Here is a 13,407-nt window from a genome sequence, read left to right on the forward strand (position 1 = left end):
TCAATGTAAATCCCCCCCTCACATTTGGTGGTCATTGTAAATTCCCCATTACATTAGTGGTCAGTGTAGAATATACTTGCCAAAGACTTTCAGCTTTGCTCTACATGATTCAGAATTTGTCACAGTGTACTGCCTCCTAACTAATCCCATCCCCCACCACTGCCACTGATCCCATCAACCCCCCCAGCATTGCCACAATTCATAGACCCCCTCCCCCAGCATTGTCACTGATCCCAAGAGTCCTAGGATTCCTAGGAGTTTTCATTCTATTGATGAGTCCCCTCACCTCCCCAGTCCATAGTGTGCAGGCAGTAAGGAGATGAATTGCTGTAACCTTTAGCAACCAATCATTGAGCAGTAATAATGTGCACTAACCTCTTGCAACCAATCAATAAGCGGTAAGGATACAGAGTAACCTCTAACAATCAATTATTGAGCAGTAATAATGTGCACTAACCTCTTGCAACCAATCATTAAGCGGTAAGGATATACAGTAACCTCTAGCAATCAATTATTGAGCAGTAATAATGTGCAGTAACCTCTCACAACCGGGGGTGGCATGACCAGATAGAGGAGAGAGAGTGTGTGTGAGTGAGAGTGCAGGGTGTTTCTCCTCTGCTCTCTACCTTTGCCCTGAATTGAATCACTTGGTGGGATTGGCATACCTAGCGACTTGGAGACAGCTGAGGGGCTTGTCTGGAGGGCTGTCCGTCTCTTCCCTGGTGCCCTGTGGGGATTCTTGTGCCACTCCATGCCGTGCGTGGACCTAGAGCCACTCTCCCTGTCTCCCATGGGCTGGATATCGAGCTGAAGCTGACTTGAAGCTGAAGTTATGCAGTATACGGAGACGCCCGTGATCCTGCCTGTGGTCCTCTAGTCCCCCCTATTAATTTTTTTCTCCTCCTGAGGATTGGTGACCAGAACTGGACAGAATACTCCAGATGTGGCCAAACCAGAGATTTGTAATGAAATGCGTAGAGCTTTGAATATTATCAATCTTCCCTTATCATGGAATACCAAGATTTCAATGATTCCACTTACCTCCATAAGTATCTGTTATGGCATTATGTCTCTTTTATTATTTTAATTTTTAGAGCTTGGATGCCCAAAATGTTTTTTACATACCATGGATTATACAAAGTAAATGAATTTTGTTCACGTTACCTGCTTTTGTGCTGCCGTGTGCTTCTTTTAAAGTCCCACTTCTCTTTTCCTTTTTAAAGAGTTTTGTTATCATGTTATCTCTGGAGTAAATTTCAATTTTTTATGCATGCTAATATTGTGCTTACTGCAGCTTGACATTGCATGTCATTGCTGAGACTGTCATCTACTAGGATCCCCAGATCTTTTTCCATCCTGGATTCCCCCAGAGGTTCTCCCACTAGTGACTAGGGATGAGGCGAACACCCCGCGGTTCAGTTTGCATCCAGAACATGCGAACAGGCAAAAAATTTGTTCGAACACGCGAACCCTGTTAAAGTCTATGGGGCACGAACATGAATAATCAAAAGTGCTCATTTTAAAGGCTTACAGTGGGGCAAATAAGTATTTAGTCAGCCACCAATTGTGCAAGTTCTCCCACTTAAAAAGATGAGAGAGGCCTGTAATTGTCATCATAGGTATACCTCAACTATGAGAGACAACATGTGGAAACAAATCCAGACAATCACATTGTCTGATTTTTGAAAGAATTTATTTACAAATTATGGTGGAAAATAAGTATTTGGTCACCTACAAACAAGCAAGATTTCTGGCTCTCACAGACCTGTATCTTCTTCTTTAAGAGGCTCCTCTGTCCTCCACTCATTACCTGTATTAATGGCACCTGTTTAAACTTGTTATCAGTATAAAAGACACCTGTCCACAGCCTCAAACAGTCACACTCCAAACTCCACAATGGTGAAGACCAAAGAGCTGTCGAAGGACACCAGAAACAAAATTGTAGACCTGCACCAGGCTGGGAAGACTGAATCTGCAATAGGCAAGCAGCTTGGTACAAAGAAATCAACTGTGGGAGCAATAATTAGAAAATGGAAGACATACAAGACCACTGATAATCTCCCTCGATCTGGGGCTCCACGAAAGATCTCACCCCGTGGGGTCAAAATGATCACAAGAACGGTGAGCAAAAATCCCAGAACCACACGGGGGGACCTAGTGAATGACCTGCAGAGAGCTGGGACCAACGTAACAGAGGCAACCATCAGTAACACACTATGCCGCCAGGGACTCTGATCCAGCAGTGCCAGACGTGTTCCCCCTGCTTAAGCCAGTACATGTCCGGGCCGTCTGAGGTTTGCTAGAGAGCATTTGGATGATCCAGAAGAAGATTGGGAGATGTCATATGGTCAAATGAAACCAAAGTAAAACTGTTTGGTAGAAACACAACTCGTCGTGTTTGGAGGAGAGAGAATGCTGAGTTGCAACCAAAGAACACCATACCTACTGTGAAGCATGGGGGTGGCAACATCATGCTTTGGGGCTTTTTCTGTACAAAAGGAACAGGACAACTGATCCATGTACATAAGTAGAATGAATGAGGCCATGTATGGTGAGTAGGGATGAGCCGAACACCCCCCTGCTCGGTTCGCACCAGAACATGCAAACAGGAAAAAAGTTTGTTCGAACATGCGAACACCGTTAAAGTCTATGGGACACGAACATGAATAATCAAAAGTGCTAATTTTAAAGGCTTATATGCAAGTTATTGTCATAAAAAGTGTTTGGGGACCTGGGTCCTGCCCCAGGGGACATGGATCAATGCAAAAAAAAGTTTTAAAAACGGCCGTTTTTTCAGGAGCAGTGATTTTAATAATGCTTAAAGTCAAACAATAAAAGTGTAATATTCACTCATTTAAAACTACCCGCGGCTATTGCATTGCCGACAATACACATAGAAGTTCATTGATAAAAACAGCATGGGAATTCCCCAAAGGGGAACCCCGAACCAAAATTAAAAAAAAAAAATGACGTGGGAGTCCTCCTAAATTCCATACCAGGCCCTTCAGGTCTGGTATGGATATTAAGGGGAACCCCGGCCAAAATTAAAAAAAAAAATGACGTGGGGTTCCCCCTAAATTCCATACCAGATCCTTCAGGTCTGGTATGGATTTTAAGGGGAACCCCGCGCCAAAAAAAAATGGGGGGGAGGCTCCCGCTCTTCTCTTCTTCTTTTCTTCTCTTCTTCTCTTCTTCATTTTCTTCTCCGGGCCGCTCCGCAATCCATGCTGGCATGGAGGGAGGCTCCCGCTGTGTGACGGCGCTCCTCGTCTGACAGTTCTTAAATAACGGGGGGCGGGGCCACCCGGTGACCCCGCCCCCTCTGACGCACGGGACATGACGGGACTTCCCTGCGGCATTCCCCGTGACGTCACAGGGAAGTCCCGTCAAGTCACCGTGCGTCAGAGTGGGGCGGGGTCACCGGGTGGCCCCGCCCCCCCGTTATTTAAGAACTGTCAGACGAGGAGTGCCGTCACACAGCGGGAGCCTCCCTCCATGCCAGCATGGATTGCGGAGCGGCCCGGAGAAGAAAATGAAGAAGAGAAGAAGAGAAGAAAAGAAGAAGAGAAGAGCGGGAGCCTCCCCCCCATGCCATGGGTGCGGAGCGGCCCGAGGAGAAGAAGATAGAAGATGCCGCGGAGGAGATGCTGGACGAGAACGCCGGAGGAAGAACCAGAAGAGCCAGAAGAACCAGAAGATGAAGGAAGATAGAAGAAAGAAGAAGTATTTAAATAAAGGAATTGTCAAAAACTGTCTCTTGTCATTTTTAACATTTTTGACATTTTTTTCGTGAAATGGTAGGGGTACTTATGTACCCCCTTACCATTTCACACGGGGGGGGGGCGGGATCTGGGGGTCACCTTGTTAAAGGGGGCTTCCAGATTCCGATAAGCCCCCCGCCCGCAGACCCCCACAACCACCGGCCAGGGTTGTGGGGATGAGGCCCTTGTCCTCATCAACATGGGGACAAGGTGTTTTGGGGGGCTACCCCAAAGCACCCTCCCAATGTTGAGGGCATGTGGCCTGGTACGGTTCAGGAGGGAGGGGGGGCCGCACTCTCGTCCCCCCCTCTTTTCCTGCTTCCTGCCAGGTTGCGTGCTCGGATAAGGGTCTGGTATGGATTTTTGGGGGGACCCCACGCCGTTTTTTTTTTTTTTTTGGCGCGGGGGTTCCCCTTAAAATCCATACCAGAAGACCTGAAGGGTCTGGTATGGATTTTGAGGGGGACCCGCACACCATTTTTTTTTTAAATTTTGGCGCAGGGTTCCCCTTAATATTCATACTAGACCTGAAGGGCCTGGTATGGAATTTAGGGGGACCCCCTCGCATTTTTTTTAAATCTTGGTTCGGGGTTCCCCTGTGGGGAAATTCCATGCCGTTTTTATTAATGAACTTTTATGTGTATTGCCGGACCGACAATTCATTATAGCCGGCGCTAGCGATAGTAGTTTTACATGACTTTTTTTCCTTTAGAAATGTCATTTTGGGTTCAGATGGTCAGGTGATCTCTACCCCCAAAATTATTATAGATGAATTCAGATCCTTCTACGAAAACTTATATAAAGCAGTCCCTGGCTGGCCTGAAGATCGGCGTAGGGAATTTTTGCAGTCCCCGCATCTACCCACTCTTTCGCAGGAGGATTTAGAATTTTTAGACAAAGATTTTACCACTGAGGAGATAGAGGAGGCAATTTGCTCATTTCCTAGTGGTAAAACACCAGGGCCCGATGGCCTACCTGGTGAATGATGCAGAATGTATGCCTCATTAATTGGACCAAAATTGTTAAAAGTCTTCTCTGAAAGTAAAAAACAGATGTCCTTACCCCCTTCAATGTATAAGGCACACATAGTCCTCATTCCTAAATCCGGTAAAGACATATCCCTCTGTACTTCTTATAGGCCGATATCCCTGCTAAACTATGACCTCAGGATTTTGACAAAAATACTAGCGACCAGACTGCGGACGATTCTTCCATCCCTGATTAATATAGACCAAACTGGTTTCATGCCAGGGAAATCAACAGATATAAATTTACGTAGAGTGTTTACCCATCTTCAGCTACCTCCCACTGAGTCCTCTACGAGAGTAATGGTGACACTGGACATTGAAAAGGCGTTCGATTCGGTGGCATGGCCTTTTATTCCACAGTCCTAGAAGTTATGGGTTTTGGATAAGTATTCCGCAGATGGATTGATATTTTATATAAAGACCCGACGGCGCAGATTAAGCTTGGTGGTGCTCTGTCGGCGCCCTTTTCTGTTGGAAGAGGTACGAGGCAAGGTTGTCCACTGTCACCGGCCCTTTTTGCCTTGGTGATGGAGCCACTTGCCTTCGGCCCTCAGACAGGCAGACGGGGTTAGGGGCATACAGGTGGGATCCATACATGAGAAAGTTGCTTTATATGCAGATGATTTTATCCTTTTCTTGAGTGACCCTGCCCAATCCCTTCGGGAGACGTTGACTATTCTTTCCAATTTCACTAGCTGTTCAGGGCTCAAAGCAAACTGGGATAAATCCCAAATCTTGCCGATAGATGGGGCCGCAAAGGATGTAGCGGATCCCAATCTACCTTTACTATGGACAGACAAAATTAAATATCTAGGTATTCACATCTCCACATCTACCTCTGACTATTATAACCTTAACTTAGAACCACTGATGCAAAGGATGAGAAAGAGACTGAGGGCGTGGGCAAATCTCCCCCTCTCTTTAATCGGGAGGATCAATTTATTTAATATGAAGCTTCTACCTGCCTTTCTCTATGCTCTTAGACATGCACCTGTCTGGATTCCCAAAAAGGTATTTTGCCTAATAAACACCGTTCTATTATCTTTTCTCTGGGGATCTGGTCAGCCGAGATTTAAGCTGACAGTGCTGCAGAGACCTTAGGGAGAGGGAGGTTTGGCTTGCCCTGACCTTCACTCTTATTTTGTGGCGGCCATGCTATCAAACGCCCACAACTGGCTGGTCTCTAATGAGTCCAGGCAGCAGTGGTTCTGGAAGCAGCACGTTTGGGGTCTTATGAGGCACTAAGGAACCTACTTTACCGGGGCTCTAGAGCTCCCTTCCCTCTTACATCAGCAATGAGAGCGGTAATATGGGCGTGGTCAGTGGTAAATTCACTACGCCCCATCCCCCCTGGACACATTTCCCCCTATAGCCCTCTTTGGTTCAACCCGCAATTACCAGAATTTGGGTCCATTCCCGACCCTGGGGTATGGGCATGCAAGGACATTAAATATATAAATCAAATTTGTCTTTAGGGCAAAATACAGACTTTTGATAGGTCGAAACAACAATATAATTTACCTAACTCACACCTGTTTAGATTCCTGCAGCTTAGGCACGCTTTCAACACTCAGTTTGCAATTGCTCCCGTGGCCTTTTACACCTCAAATCTAGAGACTCTGCTCAGAGATGAAGCTTTATCTAAACCCTTATCTTCCATATATAAGGCACTACTCCCTAACGTACACACGGGACTAGAAAACCTTAAGGCAAAGTGGGAGGTAGATTTCCCTGCATTGGACACAGAAGATTGGGAAGAAATGTGGGAATACCCCTTCTCACAGCTAGTATTAGCCAGAGATAAATTGGTGCAATTTAAAATAGTACATAAGGTATATTACACGCCTGAGTGCTTACATAGAATCTATCCATCTATTTCTGCCTCTTGCTGGAGGTGTAGCTCAGCCTCAGTGGGTTTCATTCATATTTTTTGGAACTGTCCTCAGATTGCAATTTTTTGGGTTGAGGTAACCAAATTTATTTTGACTGTCACCACCGTTCCTGTGCCACTGTCTGTAGAGGTATGTCTGCTGGGACTCGTTGAATCACTGGCCCCACATCGGGCAATCAGAACCCTGCTAGGATTATTACTTTACTATTACTTTACTATGCCCGTAAATCTATAGTACTCAGATGGAAGACCTCATCTGCACCTTCAATAAATTTCTGGAAGAAGTTAGTGAATGCGGCCCTACCATTGTACAAAGCTACTTACCTGTCACGTGGTTGTGGAAAAAAATTCCACAAAATATGGAATATTTGGACGGAATCCCTGTCTACTAATGCAGACTCAATTGATGGTTAGTTCTATTAAGTACCGGGAATGGCTCAAATGGCATCCCTGATCTCATAAAAGTTCCTGGGCTGTTCAGTCGATAGTTATGGGAAGGGGGGGAATATGAATATGTTATTGTATTGCACATCTCATTCCATGAATGAATAAAATGGGTATTGCAGGGTACACATGGAATTAGAGGATTGCTTTGAATATTCTGCACAGGTGGTTGAGCGTACAATGGTTTAGTTAGGAGGAATATATATATATATATATATATATATATATATATATATATATATATATATATATATATATATATATATATATATATATATATATATATATATATATATATATATGTTTTTTTGTTTTTTTTTTAGTATGTAGTGTTGACCAAGCCTGGGTATGCCCAATAGGCTCTGTTTTGTTTTGTATTTACCTTGAAATTATAATATAAACAATTTAAAAGAAAAAAAAAGAGGAATGTCATTTTGCTGTCAGACTGTTCTAAACACGGGAAACATGCGCCCCTTTAAAGGCATACTATAGACACCCCCCAGGTCCGAAATTTAAAAGAATATTACACTTTTATTGTTTCACTTTAAGCGTAATTAAAATCACTGCTCCTGAAAAAATGGCCGTTTTTAAAACTTTTTTTGCATTGATACATGTCCCCTGGGGCAGGACCCAGGTCCCCAAACACTTTTTATGACAATACCATGCATATAAGCGTTTAAAATGAGCACTTTTGATTTCTCCCATAGACTTTTAAAGGGTGTTCCCCGGCTTTCGAATTTGCCGCAAACACCCCAAATTGTTCGCTGTTCTCTGTCGAACTCATGTTCGTCCCGAGCATTAAGCCCATCCCTACTAGTGACTAACTTGCGTTCATATTTTCAGTCTGCCAAGTTCATTACTTTACATTTTTCAACATTAAACCTCATTGTCCATGTAGTTGCTAACCTCTATGCTTTATTGAGCTCCTCTTGTAAAGTTTCTATATCCTTATGTGAATTTATATCCTTGTTTGAAGTTGAGTGTAAAGTAATTTATGTGTTGCCAGAATACTGTGTAGTTGACTCTGTCTCCAAGAGTGTTAAAGCTGTTCCAAACATGAAAAACCTTCCACTAGCTATTCCCCTCAATCCTTTACTTGAGTCCTTTCTCTATCCATCGCTGAGCCTGGCTGCAGTTCTTCTCTTCCCCCTCCCTGCTCTCACAGGCTGGACTGATAGCAACAAGAGCCATTGTCTCCTGCTGCTGTCAGTCAAAAATTTTAAGGATAAAGTAGGGGACGATGCTTAGTCTTGCTGTGTGCCTATGGACACATGTAGTCCTGCTCAGTAGCACTCCAGAACTAGTACCTCCATAGCACATGGCTTGCTATTGTCAGAAACTATGAATCAGACTGAGCCAGAAGTACAGTTAATCCCACTTGTTTAATAATAAAAAGGTAAACAGAGTAAGCGCAGTCAATACACAGCCAGAGTTCAGTAACCAGATCGGGTAGTCAGCCAAAGCCAATGTCAGAGAGCCAGAGATCAACATAGTAGTACAGCAAGCAGGATCAGGAGCCAGAAGGGACGTCAGCCGAGCAAGTCTTCAACAGGAATGCAGGAGAAAGTCTCTGAAATTTGACCAAAGGTGAAGGCAGAGATGAAGTGAGCTGGATGGCTTTAAGTAGCCAGGACTGACGAGCAGACCATCAACATCTGAGTTACTGTGGAGAGAAAGGAGCTGGCAATTAGCCAGCAGTTGAGCGGCCAGCTCAGAGAAGGAAGGGCTGACCCAAGCCCTGACAGTACCCCCTCCTCAATGACACCTCGGAGGACCACCAGGTTTGAGGGGAAAACGTCTATGGAAATCACGGAGGAGGACAGGGGCATGTACGTCCAAGGATGAGACCCAAGAGCGTTCCTCTGGACCATACCCCTTCCAGTGCACCAGGTACTGTATGCGCCCACAAAACCTATGGGAGTCAACAATGGATTGTACTTCATACTCCTCATGGTTCTCAACCTGTATAGGGTGAGGACGTGGCACGAGGTGGTAAAGCGGTTGCAGACCAAGGGTTTGAATAAGGAGACATGAAACACATTAGAAATGCACATACTAGGAGGAAGGTCCAACGCGTAAGTTACTGGGTTAATCCTGCAAAGGATACGGAAAGGCCCAATAAACCGAGGTGCGAACTTCAAAGAAGGAACATGAAGTCGGAGGTTGCAAGACGACAGCCAGACTCTGTCCACAACATGCTAGGAAGACGCGGGCAGGTGTCTGCAGTCAGCATGGAGTCCGTACCTATCGTTAGTATGTAGCAAAGCCTCCTGAACTTGTGCCCAAGTGGAACGAAGGCCACGGAGATGCTCCTCTAATGCAGGAATACTCAGCGGAACAAACGAGGCAGGCAACGCGGAAGTTTGGAAACCATAGTTCGCCATAAACGGGTGAAACAGGAAGCTGAATTCAAGGTACTATTGTGAGCAAACTCCGTCCATAGTAGGAAGTCTGACCAGTTTAGCAACATAGCAATTGCTCCAAGGACTGATTGGCCCGTTCTGTGGCCCCATTAACTGGTGATACGCAGAGGAGAAAGCAAGCTGAATACCCAACTGTGCACAAAAGTCTCGCCAGAACCGGGACACAAACTGACTACCCCTGTCTGAGACAATCACCTTGGGTAGCCCATGTAAGCGGAAGATCTCCTGAGCAAAAATAGAAGCCAGTTCCTTAGAAGTAGGCAACTTCTTGAGTGGAATACAATGCAACATTTTCGAGAACTGGTCAACCACCATAAGGATAACTGTGTTGCCCTGGGTTGGGTAACTCCACAATGAAATCAATAGACAGGTGGGTCCAGGGCCTCTCTCCATTGGGTATGGGTTGAAGGAGGCCCACTGGAAGGTGTTGTGGAGTCTTACTCTGAGCACACATGGAACAGGCAGCTATGAAGGCGGTTACATCAGCACGTAGACTAGGCCACCAGAATTGTTGGGAAATGGCCCAAAAGAGTTGATTCTTCCCAGGGTGGCCAGCAGCCTTGGGAGAATGGTAAGTCTTGAGCACAGCAGTACAGAGACTCTCGGGAACAAAGCAGCCATCACAAGGTTTCTCAGGAGGAGCATCGACCTGAGCAGCAGGAATTTTGTCACACAAATTCTTTCTTTCAGGGCTAAAATAATCGCCAACAGCTCTCTGTCATTTCGTAATTGCACTCTGCCAGTGACAATTTCTTGGAAAAGTAGCCACAGGGATGCATAGAGCACTCAGAGTTAGGGTGTTGAGACAGAAGGGCACCAACTACAGTCTCAGAAGCATCAACTTCTAGAATAAAAGGCAACATAGGATCAGGGGCCAGAAGGGACATCAGCCGAGCAAGTCTTCAACAGGAACGCAGGAGAAAGTCTCTGAGATGTGACCAAAGGCGAAGGCAGAGATGAAGTAAGCTGGATGGCTTTAAGTAGCCAGGACTGAGGAGCAGATCATCAACAGCTGAGTCACTGTGGAGAGAAAGGAGCTGGCAATTAGTCGACAGCTGAGCAGCCAGCTCAGAGAAGGAAGGGCTGAGCCCAGCCCTGACAGATATGAGGCACTCTGAGATGAGGAGGAGCTGGTAAGTATATCATAGTGATTATTTTAATTGAAAAATGTGAACTTTATTTTCACTTTAACTTTCTGTAATTCCATGTACAACTTTAAGGCATCTCCCAAGCATGGTGGTTAAAGTGTTCGTAAACCTCTTTATGAAATGGAATCTGAGCAAAACACATATATCTGCAGTGTTTACTTATCTCTCTCCAAAGCGTAGTTTCTCTCTGGTGCTTTGTTCCTCTGATCAGCAGAGTCACCTCTGAGTTTTTTTCCTAACACATGAGATATATTTGTGTCGGGGGGTTAGCTCAGAATCAGCTCTCACTCCCTGTAACTGCAGTCTCCCTGCCAACTGCTCTGTGCTGCTGATAGATTCATTTTTCACTTTAAAGGAATTGCATGTTTTTTAAGTTGCCCTTTGAGACACTCCAAAATGGCATCTCCTCATTGATAGATATATTGATTTTTTTTTTTCCAGTCTCCCATGCCCTTGACCTTTTGCTTAGAAAAGAACCATTACAGAAAATGAATGTTCATCTCTTATTGGTTTCAGTGGGGTTCAGGTTTCGGATCCAAATTTCAGTAACGGTCACCAAACGTTCTCCAAACCGAACCTTGTTATGTTCAGCTCACCACTACTTCCAACTACTTTTCACCCTGCATCTCTATTGTAACCCCTTGCAATCTTTGAACCCTGCAGCCCTTTTCCGCTATTACTCACAGCTCAGCCGAAGCATTATAACTTAGGGCAGGACTCCTACTCCTGCTGGAAAGCCTCTATAGTGGTCTCTGAGCAGTGCTGGGCCCAGAGTCAAATAATCTGCTTACTTATAACAACAGCCACAGCCTGTATTTCCAGAAAACTGCAGGAAGTGAAGTTGAAAAATAAAATGATGGTGGGTGATTGTAGCCACAGGGCCAGGGGCACCAAGCAAAATATGTAGGGCACAGACCTTGTGTGCCCTGTTGCTAAAAATGCTCACAATTCAGACTACAGAAAAAACTATAATGAGTTGTCTAAATTAAGCAAAGTTTCCTTGTTTAATGAATACAATTACCATTGTAATGTTTGTATTACATGTTATCTTTTATCTAATAAAATTCTCCTAAATTTAAATCATTATTGTTGTCTGTAAAACAAATTTGTGCTTGTTCTGAGGAGATTGTGGGCTGCGCCCAAACTGTAGTCTCAGAAGTAACCATTTTATGTCATTTAAAAATCTCTCAATATCCTGCAGTGTTGACCTTGAAGAGTACAAAAGCATCTTGGTGATGATCTTCACTGTCAACAAGATTAACAAGGACCCCGATCTTCTACCCAATGTTACCCTGGGCTATCATATATTTAGTACTTGTTCTGATCCAAAGAAAACTTTGGGATATGCCATGAAGATATTGTCTAGAGAAAAGGAAGCTCCTAACTATTACTGTAAGGGACATGGAGAAGTGGCTGGTTTTATTGGTGACAGTGCTTTCTATACAAGTCATGCTTTGATCCAGTTACTTAGTCTGTATCGGTATACACAGGTAAGTGATAACTGCAATATATTATTTAAGTAAGACGGTGTGTTTGAAAGATTACATAGTACAGTCTAGGTAAATTTTTTATAGCTTTACTAATCTAGAAGGGGTGCAGATGAAAATTAACAGAAACTTGTTCATATGTTTAGAGTACAGTAAAACCTTGGATTGTGAGCATAATTCGTTCCAGAAACGTGCTTGTAATCCAAAGCACTTGTATATCAAAGCAAATTTCCCCTTAAGAAATAATGGAAACTCAAATGATTTGTTCCATAACAAGGGATGAGCCGAACACCCCCTTGTTCAGTTCGCACCAGAACTTGCGAACAGGCAAAAAATTTGTTCAAACACACAAACACCGTTAAAATCTATGGGACACGAACATGAATAATCAAAAGTGCTAATTTTAAAGGCTTATATGCAAGTTATTGTCATAAAAAGTGTTTGGGGACCTGGGTCCTGCCCCAGGGGACAAGGATCAATGCAAAAAAAAGTTTTAAAAATGACTGCTTTTTTCGGGAGCAGTGATTTTAATAATGCTTAAAGTAAAACAATAAAAGTATAATATCCCTTTAAATTTCGTACCTGGGGGTGTCTATAGTATGCCTGTAAAGTGGCGCATGTTTCCCGTATTTAGAACAGTCTGACAGCAAAATTACATTTCAAAGGAAAAAAAGTCATTTAAAACTATTTGCGGCTATTCATGAATTGCCGGTCCGACAATACACATAAAAGTTCATTGATAAAAACGGCATGGGAATTCCCCACAGGAGAACCCCAAACCAAAATTAAAAAAAAAAAAATGGCGTGGGGTCCCCCCTTAACATCCATACCAGACCCTTCAGATCTGGTATGGATTTTAAGGGGAACCCCGCGCCAAATTAAAAAAACAAAACGGCGTGGGTCCCCCCAAAAATCCATACCAGACCCTTATCCGAGCACACAACCTGGCAGGCAGCAGGAAAAGAGGAGTGGACGAGAGAGTGCCCCCCTTCCTGAACCGTACCAGGCCACATGCCCTCAACATTGGGAGGGTGCTTTGGGGTAGCCCCCCAAAATACCTTGTCCCCATGTTGATGGGGACAAGGGCCTCATCCCCACAACCCTGGCCGGTGGTTGTGGGGGTCTGCGGGCGGGGGGGCTTATCAGAATCTGGAAGCCTCCTTTAACAAGGGTACCCCCAGATCCCGGCCCTCCCCCCTGCATGAAATGGTAAGGGGGTACAAAA

The sequence above is a fragment of the Aquarana catesbeiana genome, linkage group LG01 (genome assembly GCF_042186555.1).
Source record: "Aquarana catesbeiana isolate 2022-GZ linkage group LG01, ASM4218655v1, whole genome shotgun sequence".
NCBI classification, from domain to species: domain Eukaryota; kingdom Metazoa; phylum Chordata; class Amphibia; order Anura; family Ranidae; genus Aquarana; species Aquarana catesbeiana.